General features: G+C 47.6%; 1 protein-coding gene across 1 annotated transcript in view; it reads right to left on the bottom strand.

Moving 5' to 3' along the window:
* ELOVL4 (ELOVL fatty acid elongase 4) overlaps nt 1-14,333 on the bottom strand; it is a 185,482-nt gene that overhangs the window by 101,212 nt on the left and 69,937 nt on the right. The gene's annotated exons all lie outside the window — the stretch shown is intronic.

Genomic DNA, 14,333 nt, shown 5'->3' with positions numbered 1-14,333 from the left:
CATTGCATATAAAAAGAAGAAAAAAGTGCAAAGCAGCAGTACATAGTACAATACAGTTACAAGTTGCTTAATTTCCGATCTATTCTTAATACTTAGTAAAACGACAATTTAATATAAGGACAGTTTGGTTAAACAAGCAAGGATTGCTCGGCAGCAGATGCAAATTCTCAATTAAAAAACCCGCGGTCGAGAGATCCCTTCTAGGGTGCATAAGGGCAGGACATATGCAAACCGAGTGAACCGCATCCTCCTTGCAAGCTCCACATAGACGGTCACAGGTCCTTAACCAAAGAAGTCTGTGCAGTAAGTCTGGCCAAAGCGAAAAAGCTTAAACTTCTGTTTTAGGAACAATGAATAACCAGAACCAAGGTAGGGCTGAGAATTTAAGAGCTTGCAGTTCTGTAACACCATACATGCCATTTATCAGGTTTTTTTAGGGCAGTGTATGGTATACTCAAGCCCAGAAAGGAATACAGACCAAAAGGGTTTACAACAGTCAAGATACAGCCTGCCAGGGATTGAGGGACAGTTAGCTAAACTAGACCATAATATTGTGTTCATTGTTTGTACTTCTTAGCCTACAGCAAGCCTTAATACAGGCTTATTGTCTGGCTAGAGACGGTTTGATAATTCCAAATTCTAAACGAATGTGTTGGTGAAGCAGTTTCTGGCAAACTGAAGTTGCACCTGTAAACCCTTGACATTATGGTGTCGAGCTTTGCAGTGTCATGGTTGAGCAGTGCCTCACTACCGTAGGTGAGTGAAACAAAATATATTGACAAAAGGGCCAAGAGACGGGCCCTTTAGATCGCTGTGTAGAAAGCACAATGCCTGAGCCAAGACTTTTGAGATTCCCCAGGTATTTATATTCAGACACAAAGTCCTGGGGCTGTCCTTGAAGATACCATCTTTGATGGGTTTTGATTCATTTACTAATTACCATAGCTTTAGATTTGGACCAGTTTATTGACATCTTATTGGCAATGGAGAACAGATTTAATATATCAATTAAATGTTGAAGGGCGATTTCAGTTTGGCTCAGCAGTATCACATGATCAGCATATAGCACATTAGAGAGCTGAAAATCTCCGAGCTTAGGCGGATGAGAATTGATTTGGTCCAAAACTGTAGACCGATTGGCTAAAAGGTGGAGTGGAAAAATAATTCAGGTCATTGTGTTGGATTAACGTGTGGTGCCAAAGATTGCCCTGAATCAATGTGCAATACTGATGATAACCAGCCCCAGTCGTCTGTTCCTGGTGTAGCCCTGTTTTAAGAGGATCTTTAATGGGCATCAGGCCTCTGGGGACTCTGGGTTCTGCTGGGCAGGTCTTCACCCAGAGCATTGTTTAGTACGTACTAAACTCACTTTTGCCATCTTGGGGACTGCTAGTGTGGGGATCCTCATCCAGGATTAACACAGTCAGGTAACCCAAAGCAGTGTCTAAGAGGAGGTCTGTTCCTCAATTAGTGAAGGCTATTTATTGGAGCAGCAGACTCACATATTCTCATGAAATCCGAGTGACGAGTGCTGCTTCATTCAGATGGTTCATCAGAGTGGGAGAAATTAATCTGATTCGATATACAAAGAGTTTATTTCCACCAGCATGGAAGGACATGAAGTAACTTCAGAATGTTGCCCCTATTTAATATGACAAAGCGACTCTTTGAGTTGTATTTTGTTTGCAACGAGGTTTTCAAATTTCTCAGCTCTAATAAATGGTTGTAATGGGGCAAACCTGCCAGTAATGTTGATGGTAACAGTTGCCAATATTACCAACCATGTGGACCTGTTGATCTAGCTGAGCTGATTGTATGCTTCTTGTAGACTTGGTTGAAACTGCTGTAAACAAGTTGGAAGGGTATGAATCAGAAGTAAGCATAATGTTTTTACCTTTTGCAGGCAAGCTGTGTGACGCGCCACCCTTCCACCTGCGGTAATCAGTGCCTGATCGGTGTCCCGACTTTTGCCTGGCACCCCGCCTGTCGCCTCACCTGCCAATCCCGCCCCCCCCCCCTTCATCTACCCTGTGTCACTGGCTGTGCTGTCTGGCGGCAGGGCGCAAGCTAGCGGTGGCTAAGAAGATTCGTTTTGTGGCCTGCCATTCCCGCTGCCGCCCCTCCGGTGAAATACCTTGAGCCCTGTTGCAGCACTTGCCAAATTAATAATGGGGAAGAATGATCCCAGACAGCGGAAACTTCCCTTTGACAAGCAGAAATAAACACTGCAACAGGAGCTACATACCAGTATGGAGATGAGCATCCATTGGGGGGACACAGCTGAGAAGTCCATCACCGCGGCCACGATCATGCTGGAACTCTGTGCTGGTTTTAAAGTGATGGGAACCAGATTTGACACCAGGGCCCGCCGCCTTGATCGCATGGGTGAACGACTGGCGGAAGACCCCGCCTTGGAGCTACCCCGCAGAGTTGAGGTCCTAGAATCTCACCTAGGTATGGTGCCATCAAGAACAAGGACCTTGAATCGAGGAGCTCGCGTAACAATATACGCATCATTGGAGTGCCGGGATCGACCAGCACAGGCCACATGGATCTCTTCGTGGAACACGTATTCACAGAAATATTTTACTGGCCCAATTTTACAACTACCTTTGTGGTGGAACAGGCCCACCAGTCACTAATGGCGTGCCCTGTTCCTGGAGCCCCTCCGCGTCCAATTGTCCCCCACCTATTAAACTTTAGGGACCACAACACTGATTTGCCTTGCCTGGGAGAAGGCCCCCCCATGGTATCAAGGCTCCAAGCTCTCCATATAACCCGACTTCATCTCAGCGGTGCAGGAGGCTGGGCCTAAGTTCCGATATGCTAAGCCAGCCCTATGAAACCTTGGGCTCAGATATGGCATGCTCTATTCTGCCAGACTTCGTGTGGATGTACAGGGCAAATCACGTTTCTTTGACAAACCAGCAGAGGTGCTTGACTTCTGTAAAACACACAATAGACGTTCCCTGGCCGGGGTCCCCCCCTCCGGTGCCAGACCGCTCACCCTGCGGCACCTTTACTCAGGACCTCTTCTCCTCACCCCGATTTCACAGTGAACACTTCACCCACACGGCACATGCAATGCATTCCCTCCCCATTGCCCGCTGTGTGGGGGGCTTTCACCCTTGAAAACATGGTTTCAGACAATAACACATAGGCTGTCTGGTCTATTCCTCTGGTTGATGGCACTGTACCGGGCTCCTCTTTCGCATAGTTAACAGCAGACACATGACTCAATAATGGGCCCTATCCACTGCAGCATTGCCACCCCTCCATGGTTGACACCACATTATACTGCACTTTGGGGTTTATTTGTATTTGATTTTTAATATGGATATCACCAGCATCAGCAACTATCAGGTGTGGGTGGGGGAGTTGGAAATGTTAGTATGCCAACTGTTTTGATATTGTTTTTCAATTTTGTTAGTATGTAAATCACCATGATTTTTTCCACTTGATGCAACTCATACCTTTCATACCAAAAGCATGCCTGACACTTATTCAACTCTACACCCTACCCTAGATGTCACACTGTTATCATGGAATATTCATGGTCTAAATAATTCACACAAAAGGAAGCTTGTTCTTCAACTATTGAACAGGCATGGAGCACAGATTATCTTTCTACAAGGGACACAATTGCCACCAAACTCACACTGCGTCTTTGCGAAACATTTAGGGACCCCATCGCCATTTTTCCACCTATAGCTCCTACTCTCGTGGAGTTTGCACACTGATACATAGAAGTCTGCCTTTTCATCAGCAGCGAACTTTCGCTGACACAGTGGGTAGTTTCCTGCTTGTTGGAGGCATACTGTGGGACACTGGGGGCTTCGCTTAACCTGGATGCTCCTAACACGGATGCACAGGAGTTTTTGCGCACCATCCAAGCACACCTTGACAGGGAGCCTGCTCATCACTTGATAATTGGCAGGGATTTTTAATCTGCTACAGGATGAAACCTCAGATACCACGTCCACCCATCACGTCACTAAAGCACACTCTAGACGAATCCTCCAGGACATTTGCGAGGTGCGCTCTTTACGTGATCTCTGGCAACTATCTCCAGCGTCCAGGCTCCTGTACACATTTTACTCCTCCTCTCACGACATGTAGTCATGAATAGGCTTTTGGCTCTTGTTGCCATCACTGCTGCCTTTGCTAGACAGCACTATTCATCTTCTGCATACTCTATCTGATCATTCCCCGTCATACCATGCAAGAAATACATTAAACAGCCTTAGCATTTTACTGCTCTGGTCCTCCACGATGACGTCTTTCAAGTGAATCTTTGCACAGCCATTGTTGAATACTTTACAATATATACAGCAACAGCGTCTTCGAGGGCGGTACTATGGGAGGCATTTAAGGCTTACAATAGGGGGGTCATCATATCTATACACTTGGACACTCTGCACTCCATTTGATGTGGCTTTTGCCGGGTGGAGGTGGCGCTAGTCATCCTGGATCAGGACAGCGCTGCCCAGTCTCTGGTGGTCTCTTTACCAGACAGATCCTGGCTTCTAGATGAGTTCCATGAGCTTGCGGACGGGGAAATTAAATTCATGGGTAGATATGCTAGAGCATGATGCTATGGCGAAGGTGAACGGGCCAGTCGTACCTGGCCCCAAAGGTCACTGTCATACATTCCCGAGATACAGCTCCAGGATGGAATATGGCGTTGGGGGTATCGTCTGTACAGGCCCATCTTCTTACTACTACACCCATCTCTACACTACCCAAATCCCCTCTTGCTCTCCCGACCTGCTGACATAACTGGAAGAGGTGCCAATGGTGTGGCTGAGATCAGCACAGCAGCAGCAGTTCCTAGGTGCACCAGTCACCGAAGAGGAGATCAGCTATAGATGCCCTGACGGCTCCAAGGCACCAGGATTGGACGGATTCACGGATATTATTTTACAAGACACACAAAACCCTCTTGGCCCTCATCCCCTCTAGATGTACCAGGAAGCCTTAGAAGTGGGAATGTTGCCACCCACTCTCTGTGAAGCAGTGACTTCTCTCCTGCTGAAGCTGGGCAAAGATCCAACAATATGCGGCTCTTACTGGCCATTATCTTCCTCAGTTTTGATAACAAAATATTGGCAGAACTCCCAGCCACCTGCCTATCCTTACTACTTGAAGAACTAATTTTGCCATCCCAATCAGGATTTGTGCTGCATAGATCAACATCTATTAACCTTCAAGCGGGTTTTGCCACCTTGCATAGGATATCACCTACTGTCCCTGCTGCAATCACCCTGCTTGATGCAGAGAAGGTCTTCAACTCCCTGGAGTGGCCCTTCCTTGAGGCTGTACTCCATAAAATCTGCATGCCCCATGGCTTCACATCATTACATATGTTATTGTATTCTTCCCCAACTGCTTGCCTATGGATTAATGACACTTTAATAACCCCATTCCTCATCTCCAGGGAGATGAGACAAGGTTGCCACCTCTCCCTCTTGTTCTTTATAGTTGCAATGGACCCACTTGCCTGACATCTACAAGATAAACATCTCCATCACAGGCTGCAGTTCATAACAAGCCACTTGTTCATCTCTCTCTATGCGGACGATATCCTCCTGTAGTCAACCGTGACCCAGTGTTCCGAGACATATTGAGATTTGGAACGTACTCGGGCCTTAGGATCAACTGGGGTAAATCTGAACTCTTCCCCCTCACGGCGGCCACTCCCCCTCTTTCATGCGAATACCCACTCTCTTGGAGACAGGTCAAATACCTGGGAGTTTATATTCATAGAGATCACAAATGGGTAATACGCATTAATTGTAGCCCAGCACTGGATAAGCTAAACGCCCAGATTGACCGATGGATCTGCCTCCCCCGTTCCATGGCGGGACACATCACCCTGATCAAAATGGTAGTTTCTTATATCTATTCATAAACATCCCCATTCCCCTCACAAATTCCTTTTTTGCGACTGGTCTGGGTGGGCCGGCGCCCACCCGTCTGATTGGACATCATGGTGCTCCCATACGAGAGTAGGGGCTTTGGTATTCATAACTTCTAATTATATTATATTATTTAATAGCTCAAGGCCACTACGCTTGATTCGCAACTACCCTTCACAATCCCGGAAAGAGATCTAGTGCACCCCACTCATCAAAATATTTTGCTCCCGGCCAGCACGCCTCTAGACCCCACTGACATTCAACACTTAGCTATGACTTGCTGGGCGTGGCACAGGATGGTGCACCTTTTCGGGAAAACCATGCTCTATTCCCCTGCACTCTCTTTAAAAGATAACACGTGGCTACCTCTCACACTTGAGAAACTGGTACACTCTACCCTTGTCATCCACCATTTGGTCAATATCGGGGACCTCTTCCGAGACAGTCATGTTTTCTCGCGAATGGGTGATGCTCGGTTTCATAGCACGACTACGATGGACCACTTTGTCCTCAGTCACCTGCAGAGTACGCTGCGCAAACGCGTTGCCACCTACCCGCTTGCACCGGACGTCTTCACTCCCCTCACCCTACTAATCATTGCTGACTCGAGCCGCAGCCTGGTTTCCAAACTGTATCACGCCTGTCTTGCTTTGCTCCCTGTCTGAGACCATGGGGTGCGGGGAGCCTGGGAGGTGGATCTAGGGTGGTCACTGCCAGACTGCCTATTGTTCCACGGACCGCACTATGTCGCGGAACCATAGACATACATAGCAGAGTACGCTGCGCAAACGCATTGCGACCTACCCGCTTGCAACAGACGTCTTCACCCCCCTCACCCTACTAATCATTGCTGACTTGAGCCGCAACCTGGTTTCCAAACTGTATCATGCCTGTCTTGCTTTGCTCCCTGCCTGAGACCATGGGGTGCAGGGAGCCTGGGAGGTGGATCTAGGGTGGTCACTGCCAGACTGCCTATTGTTCCACGGACCGCACTATGTCGCTGAACCATAGACATACATTGCTCCATTACAAATGTCTTTGCAGAATTTACGACACCTGCTTCATTAGCCAAATTTGATCCTACGTACCCTCTACTTGTCCGAAATGCGCTATGGAGAATGCAGATTTTGCCCACATGATAGGGACCTGTCCCTATATATCAGCATATTGGCACAAAGTGTTTACCACTTTGTGCTTAATGCTGGACACCCGGGTCTCACTGGGCCCCTTGCTGGCCCTGTTGGGGTATACGGAATCCATACCTAGGCTCCTGTGGCACTACGCGGCCTTGGCGTTACTGCTGGACAAGCATGAGATAGCTTTATACTGGGGGTCCAGGACCCCTCTTCAAAAGCCTGCTTGGCTCAAAAGCCTTTTACATTGCGACACGATCAGCGGAGTCTATGCCTCTCTACAACCAACCACCCTAGAGATATCTGGCAGCCCTTGGGTGCCTACCACTCCATGATGCAGATGCTGTAATATCGCTTCTCAATCTAAGGTCATTGTTACTTATGCATTGGCGTACATCTTTCTAATTTTTCTAGCCTGATTTGATGTCATTGTTGTATTGTGAATTTGCCATTCTAGACATGGTGCTGTTGTGCATTGTTCTTATATTTTGGAAACTCAATACAAAAAAAAAAGAATGAAGGTGTCATCTGGGTAGGCGAGGACAGACTTGATTGGGCTGGGTGGGTAGGCACGGATATGAGAGGTATGACTGTAATCCATGGTAGAAAGCAAGCAGGCTCTAGAGGTAGTGTGGAAAGTGAAAGAGAGGCAGGGGTGCCAGGAACCAAGAACAGACTTAACAAGGATTCATAAATATATATATTTTTTTAAGGCTCACTCATCCAACCGCCCAAGCTCTCTGCTCGCTTCATGGCTGTGACTGTAGAAAACCTGCACAAAATACCCCCTCCGTCCAAAAGCTGATCACAGCACTGACAATGGAAGGGGTATTGGTAGCCAAGGTAAGTATCTGCAACACACATATACTCATAATTAAGCCTCTAAAAATATGTTCTGTTTCATTGAGGGCTATTAGTGTCACTGTAATCAATTTTCCAAGATCTAGTTGTATTATCATGTATACTTGCTGCTGCTGAATAGTTTACAGTTGTTGATTTAGGCTCTGCCTTCTTTTTAAATTGTATATGTGACGAGAGTCAATATCTGTTTGCATTCAGATTCAGCAGACGCCAGATGATGTGGAGGAAATTCCTGCAGGGGTTTACCAAGTGATCTTCAATCATTTTCCATGCTCTCAAAAAAGAACTCAATACCCAGGTCTTTTGTGAAGATTCAATGCTAGTTCACTATTTAGATGTGTTACTTGCTTCTGTCACCCATGACCAAAACAAGGTTGACAAAGTGCCTGCTGAGGGGCACCATATGTCTGCTGACCGAATTTAAGCCTGCCATAAGTTAACCCTCCCAGTCACAGTCTCCCGGGTACACACCTTCTTAGAAGGCAGGTTACTGTACACAAAACATGATTGCTTCAATGTTAAAGAGACATCCAGAACCCTTGCAGTGAAATGAGGATCAGAGTAAGCTTTGACAAGGTGAAACAGACACTGTCTTCAGCCCCTGCAGTAGAGTTACATGATTACACCAAGCGCTCTACTCTGTATGGCCACAAATGAAACAGCATGCTCTTATTATGTCAGGTCAAAATCAAAGGGATCATAAGAAGCTGGTAACTTACTATTCCCCTGCTCTTCCGATTGTGGTGGCAGGAGGAAGCCCACTCAGTTTGCAATGTGTGGCTGCTGCAGCTCACTTTACTGAAGCCTTTAAAAATATGATTTTGGGTTCCACTCATTGCAGCAGTGCCTCATTCTGAAGCTGCCCCTTTGCTTAATAAGGAGACTCTGCACCGCTCCACAGCTAGATTATCCAGTTATGGAAGTTTGCCATCATCTGCCTCTGATATCACTGAATCAATTTCCTTGATGCCTAAATCACAAGAAGGTGGCCATTATGACTGCTTGTCACCGCACATTTGACCAAAACTGCTGATGCATTGATACCAAACAGTGAACCTGTTGATTATGTGGATGTTTCTTGTCTTAGAAATGATGTTCGGGGTCTTATACCAGGATATGCTATGTTTACTTTATAGAAAGTTGCTGTTTACCTCAAGTCTGTTCTACTCAAGTAGAGGCAGTTGGGAAGTGCAAAATGATGGCGCTGTCATGCAAAATGTGCAGAGAGCACCCTTGAGTCCTCCATATCTCACAAATATTTATTGGCCTTTGGTAGTAGAGTGTATTTCCCCTCATGTGGCACGTACATTATCAAAAACTATATATTGTTACTGTGTTTACAGATTCCAAATACACCTTTGGTGTGGCTCATGACTGTGAGCTCTTATGGATGCAAAGAGGGTCTCAAATTTCTCCAGGGACACCCAAAAATAACTGCTGTTTACACAAAGAATGTGTTAGATGCTCTCATGTTGCCATGTAAAGTTGCATTTGCCAAATATGCTGCTTATCAGTCTACCAAAGAAGAAAAGTCCTGGAGGATTGGTTTCACGAATCAGGTGGCCAGTAAAGCTGTTTTGTCCTCCAACTGTGAAATAAAAATGTATTTTATACAAACTGATGAATTTCCACTTGTAACACTTACAGATATGCCTATGTTGCAGGAGCAGGTATCTAGATTAAATTGAAATTTAAAAGGGTACCTTGATGGAGCGAGGAGGGTACCAGAAGAGTGAAGGCCCGGAAATTCATTCTTTCCATCCTTGCCAGGATGTCTCATGCTCATGTTGAAAAGAACAGTATGATTGTGCTGCTGCAACCATTGTAAGCACCCTTTTTCCCTTCTGTTGCTCACTGGTACTGTCACTCTTGTGCCACATGGCCATCTGTCTCCTTGGGGCCACTTCGTCCATTTACTGATGTATTTTTTTTTATATTTCTTTGTTGGCATTTTGGTGAGAAAACAACAGCAAAGCAACGAGGGGGGAGGGAGAGCTGCACGGTGTGGATGCAGATGTGAATACATTAATAGTTATCATATTGACCCACCAATGTTGAGATATGTTTACAACAGTGCCAACATAACATTACCCACATTATATTCAGTCTGTGGTCTGACCAGAGAGTGAAATGGTTGGGTGACCATAGTTTCTCCATACTCTGATACCAAAACATCAGGGGAGCAAGTGAGTGGGGCAGAAAGCGTGACAGCGGTAATGGTCATATTATTGCCGGGGGGGGGCATCGCTCAGGGAGGGACTCTCGGCGAAAAGCTAAAGGAGATGAGTTCCTCTGCCTTAGGTATGTCAGCAGAGGTTCCCAGATGTTGTTTGGGCCCGAGCATGGCTGCATGAGCTCATAGTAGGTGCAGAGTTGTTCTAGACAGAAGTCCGCATTGTGCAGCCATGCCTCCATTTTTCGAGCCGGCCACCTCCTCCAGTGAATGGCCACCAATGCTTGGACAGGAGTAGAAGCATAGCGGTGAGGTGGCAGACATCAGAGGGAACGTTCTGGCAATATCCCAGGAGGCTAAACAAGGGGTTCTGGGGTGGACCGGGGGGTAGCGTGGCCTGTAATTGGGAATACAGCAAAGAAAACCTCAGTCCAGTAGTCCACCACCTGCAGGCACTCCCAGGCTAAGTGGAGGCCTGGGGGGCAGCAATGCATGTCAGCCACTATACCGCTGAGGTGAAGATGCATAAGGGTGAAATGTAGCCTGTGGAGGAATTTGAAGTGGTTGAGTCGCAGTCTTTAGTTGGCGGAGAGGGCTGCTGTTTGGCCACAACAGAATGACCACTGGGCATCAGTGATGGGTGGAGTTAGTGTCTAGTTCCCAGGCAGGGTAGGCTGCCGGGACTTGCACTGGTGCCGTTTCCTGCATAACAGAGTTTAGTCGGTAGACTAGTTTGCAGGGTGATGAGTTAGTTAGGATATGTTCAAGGGCATGCGGGGGGTGGGGAATGTGTCATGTATCGTGTGGCAGGTGACAAGGAGCTGATGAGAGGGACCTCGAATGCACTAAGGTGGGAGGCCCGGTGGATGCAAATGGGGAGTAGGAAGTGGCCATCAGGGTATAGGTCCACGAATGTTGTGAGGCTACGCCTCTGCACCCTCACTCTGGCACCCTCATCCTGCAGCAGTGGCAGTAAGGGGTTGCATGCTATGGGAACAGAGGAAGCGTATAGGCAGGGGAGTCTGGCACGCCATTGCATGCCATCCCAAGCCCTTCACATGCACTCCAACGTATCAATATCAGCCTGCGGTGGCTTGTATGGTTTGTAAAGTGCCGTGGCAAGATGGCAGGACACTGACTGGTCCTCCTCAACAGCAGTGTGTGGTTGAAATAGTGTGGGATAGAGCCAGAAATGAATATAATGAGCCTAGGCGCATAATGCATGCAAGGCCATGTTGGACACACCCAAACCCCCCCTACTGGAATGTTAGGGTGAGTGTGTTCCATGTGATCCTCGTTGCTTGCCAGCCCATATCAGAACACAGCCATCGAAGGAAGTGTGAGGTGAGCGGGATCAGCATGTTAATTAAGAGGTACATACATTTTGGCAATACAACCATTTTCGCAATAGCTATCTGACCTGTTACAGATAGTGTCAGATGAGTCCACACAGGAATCATCTCCTCTAGCCATGCAATAGCACAGTCATAGTTGGCCTTCCAAAGATCATCAAGGTCGTGGCTAAACCAAATGCCAGGTGGCAGACCGGTTCAGAGGTCCATACTCGAAGTACTCAGAGGTGAACGGCTGTGTAAACCCAGTGAGTGTTGATATAAATACCAGAGTATCTCCCAAAATGTATGACCTTGTGAATTACTGGGGCTAAGTTCTCTTGGAGTTTGCAGACACATAGCATCACGTCCTCCACATACACAAATACCACCAGGCCCCTTACTGTGAAGTTGAGTCCCCTTCGGGCATGGGGCTGCCGCAGCTGGGCTGCAAGGGCTCCGTTGCCATCACAAATAAGATTTGAGACACTGGGCACCAATGGCTCCAAAGGCATACTATTGAGACAAAGGTGGGCCTTCAGGGAGGTATGTGGAATGCAAATCAGGCAGATAAAATGCAGGCTGAGGCAGAGCCGCGAGAGTAGCTTAAATAGATATGGCCACTCCAAGGAATCAAATGTATTTGTGGCGTCCAATAGTACATTGGCAGCGGCAAGCCGAGGGTCAATGGAGTGAATGAGGGTGAACAAAATGCGGAGGTTGTGAAGTGGATTGGCCCAGCACCAAACCACACTGACCCAGGTGAACAATGTCGGACAGTAGGGGGAGGAAGCAATTCGCGAGGAGTTTTGCAAAAATGTTGTTGCCGACATTTATCATGGAGAGCAGCCAATACTAATCTTAGTGGTTTGTCAGGTTTCAGAATTGTGACTGTAACTACTTCATGCAAGGACTGCGGGAGCACACTGGATGTTAAAGAATCCTCAGACATCGCCAATAAATGAGGAGCTTGCAGGGCTGGACATTCTTTGTAGAAGGAGGTGGTGAGTTTGTCCAGTCCTGGCACCTTGTCACCAGGATGCCCTTATATGACTTCCTGAACTGTGAAGGGGGAGTCTAGGTATAGGCAGTAGGGTGTTGTCAGCCAAAGCAGCTGGATCTTGTCCAGGTTTGCAGTTATCTCCTCTACATTGGGCACCATTATTGTGCTGATAAGCTTGGAGTAGAAGGAGGTCATGGTTTGAAGGAGACCGGCAAGGGTGGACTGCTACTCCTGCCACTCGTCCAGGAGCTCAACAATGTAAGCAGAAGCCTAAGGTTTGCGCAGCATGCCAGCAAGTATCCAGCCAGGATGGTCATCTTCCCCATATCGGATTGTGGTTGCCTTTCCACTTAGGCATTTAGTCTCGCACAGGTCCTCTTCTTCATATTTGGAGAATTTAGCATGGATTGCTGCCATCTTAGTGGCATTCTTTGAAGTGTAAAAATCCAGTCCCAGGGACTGGAGGTCCCGTTCCAGCATGGATAGTTGCCCTCATATTGCCCTGAGGATGCCAGCCTGTTTTGCAATGCAAGTGCCACGAATGACCACCTGGAAGGCCTCCCAAAGCGTCAGTTGGGATGCCATTGAGCCTTCGTTATTAGTCAAGTAGTTTTGTCCTGGCACCAGGGCAATACCTTCAGGGGTGGTGTTACACACCCTCATAAATATATTTTCTGGTGAACAATTGGGTACAGGTGCTTTAAGTCACGTAAGTCGAGGTGCCTGTTGGATTTCAGAAGGATTTTTTAAATGAACACAGACAAAATCACACATACACACACTCCTTCCTTCCCTCCCTCTCTGCTTTGGAAGAATGTTGGTTATCTTACAAAATATTGTGCTTTTTCTTACTTAGTGTCCTTACCAATCTGCATTCTTCTCCCTTTTCACTGCCCCTTTAGCCCCTCTCATGCGCACTGCTTGTCATATAATGTATCTCAACATTATATGCCAGTGTGATTGTAAATCTGAAGCTCACCCCCCCCCCCCAAATCTTGCTTACCAAGCAACACCTCTGCCCAAAACACTGTATCCTGGAGTGCCAGGAAAGGGGGGTATTTTTCACCATGTGAAGGCCTGTGATACCAGCAGCAAAAGCACCAGAAGGGCAAGGACATTATCGAAGAGGCTGCGGGGCATGTGTGTCGCTGAGGTGGCCTAAATGAGGACATCTCAGGAGAGTAGCAAGTAATCTATGCGTAATCACGTGTTGTGTGTGGTAGTAACAGACGTGTCCTCCACCCCAGTCATGTGTGTGAGCCCCCAGACATTGTTCAAGCAGGGGCAGCTCCTCTGCTAAGGTGGAGGAGCGTCACCCCCTCCCCCCCTGCCAGCATCTGCAAAACCTTTACAAGAAAGCAATAATAAACTGTGTTTATTATCATTTTCTTGTAAAGGGGTGGGCCCACAGGGGTGACGAGCACTAAGGGGGAGTCTCACTGCGCATGTATGTTTGGCCGGCCGTCTCGGGCCAGCCAAACCCACATGCGCAGTAGGCTCTCTACAGCCCGGCACTGTGCTGCTGGGCTGGAGAGAGCTGCCATAGGCTCCCAGTCTGCCTGGGAGCACCCTGGCTGGGTGCTCCCAGCCAATTATAATGCTGCTTTGAGCAGCGTCTGAATTGGCCGCAGGGAAGGCTGGGAGCCTGTGCCTGTAGCCTGCCTGCAGAGGAGAAGGGCAGCTTAGTGGTGACTGCAGCGGCAATGATCGAGGTTTTTTGTATTATTTTTATTTAATTGTATTTGCCCCCCCCCCCCTCGTGTGCCACCCCGCCTCACCTCTTCAGCGCACCATGAGCCGCAACTGCGTTCAAGTTACTGTTGCTCATAATTGTATAGAGCTGTGCTGCTGCATTGGGACTAGTGCCCGAGTGGTCCACCACACCAAGGACCACAGTAAAGTCCTCCTGCCACA

The sequence above is a fragment of the Pleurodeles waltl genome, chromosome 5, assembly GCF_031143425.1.
Source record: "Pleurodeles waltl isolate 20211129_DDA chromosome 5, aPleWal1.hap1.20221129, whole genome shotgun sequence".
Classification (NCBI taxonomy): Eukaryota; Metazoa; Chordata; class Amphibia; order Caudata; family Salamandridae; genus Pleurodeles; species Pleurodeles waltl.
This window is presented reverse-complemented; position numbering and strand designations above follow the sequence as displayed.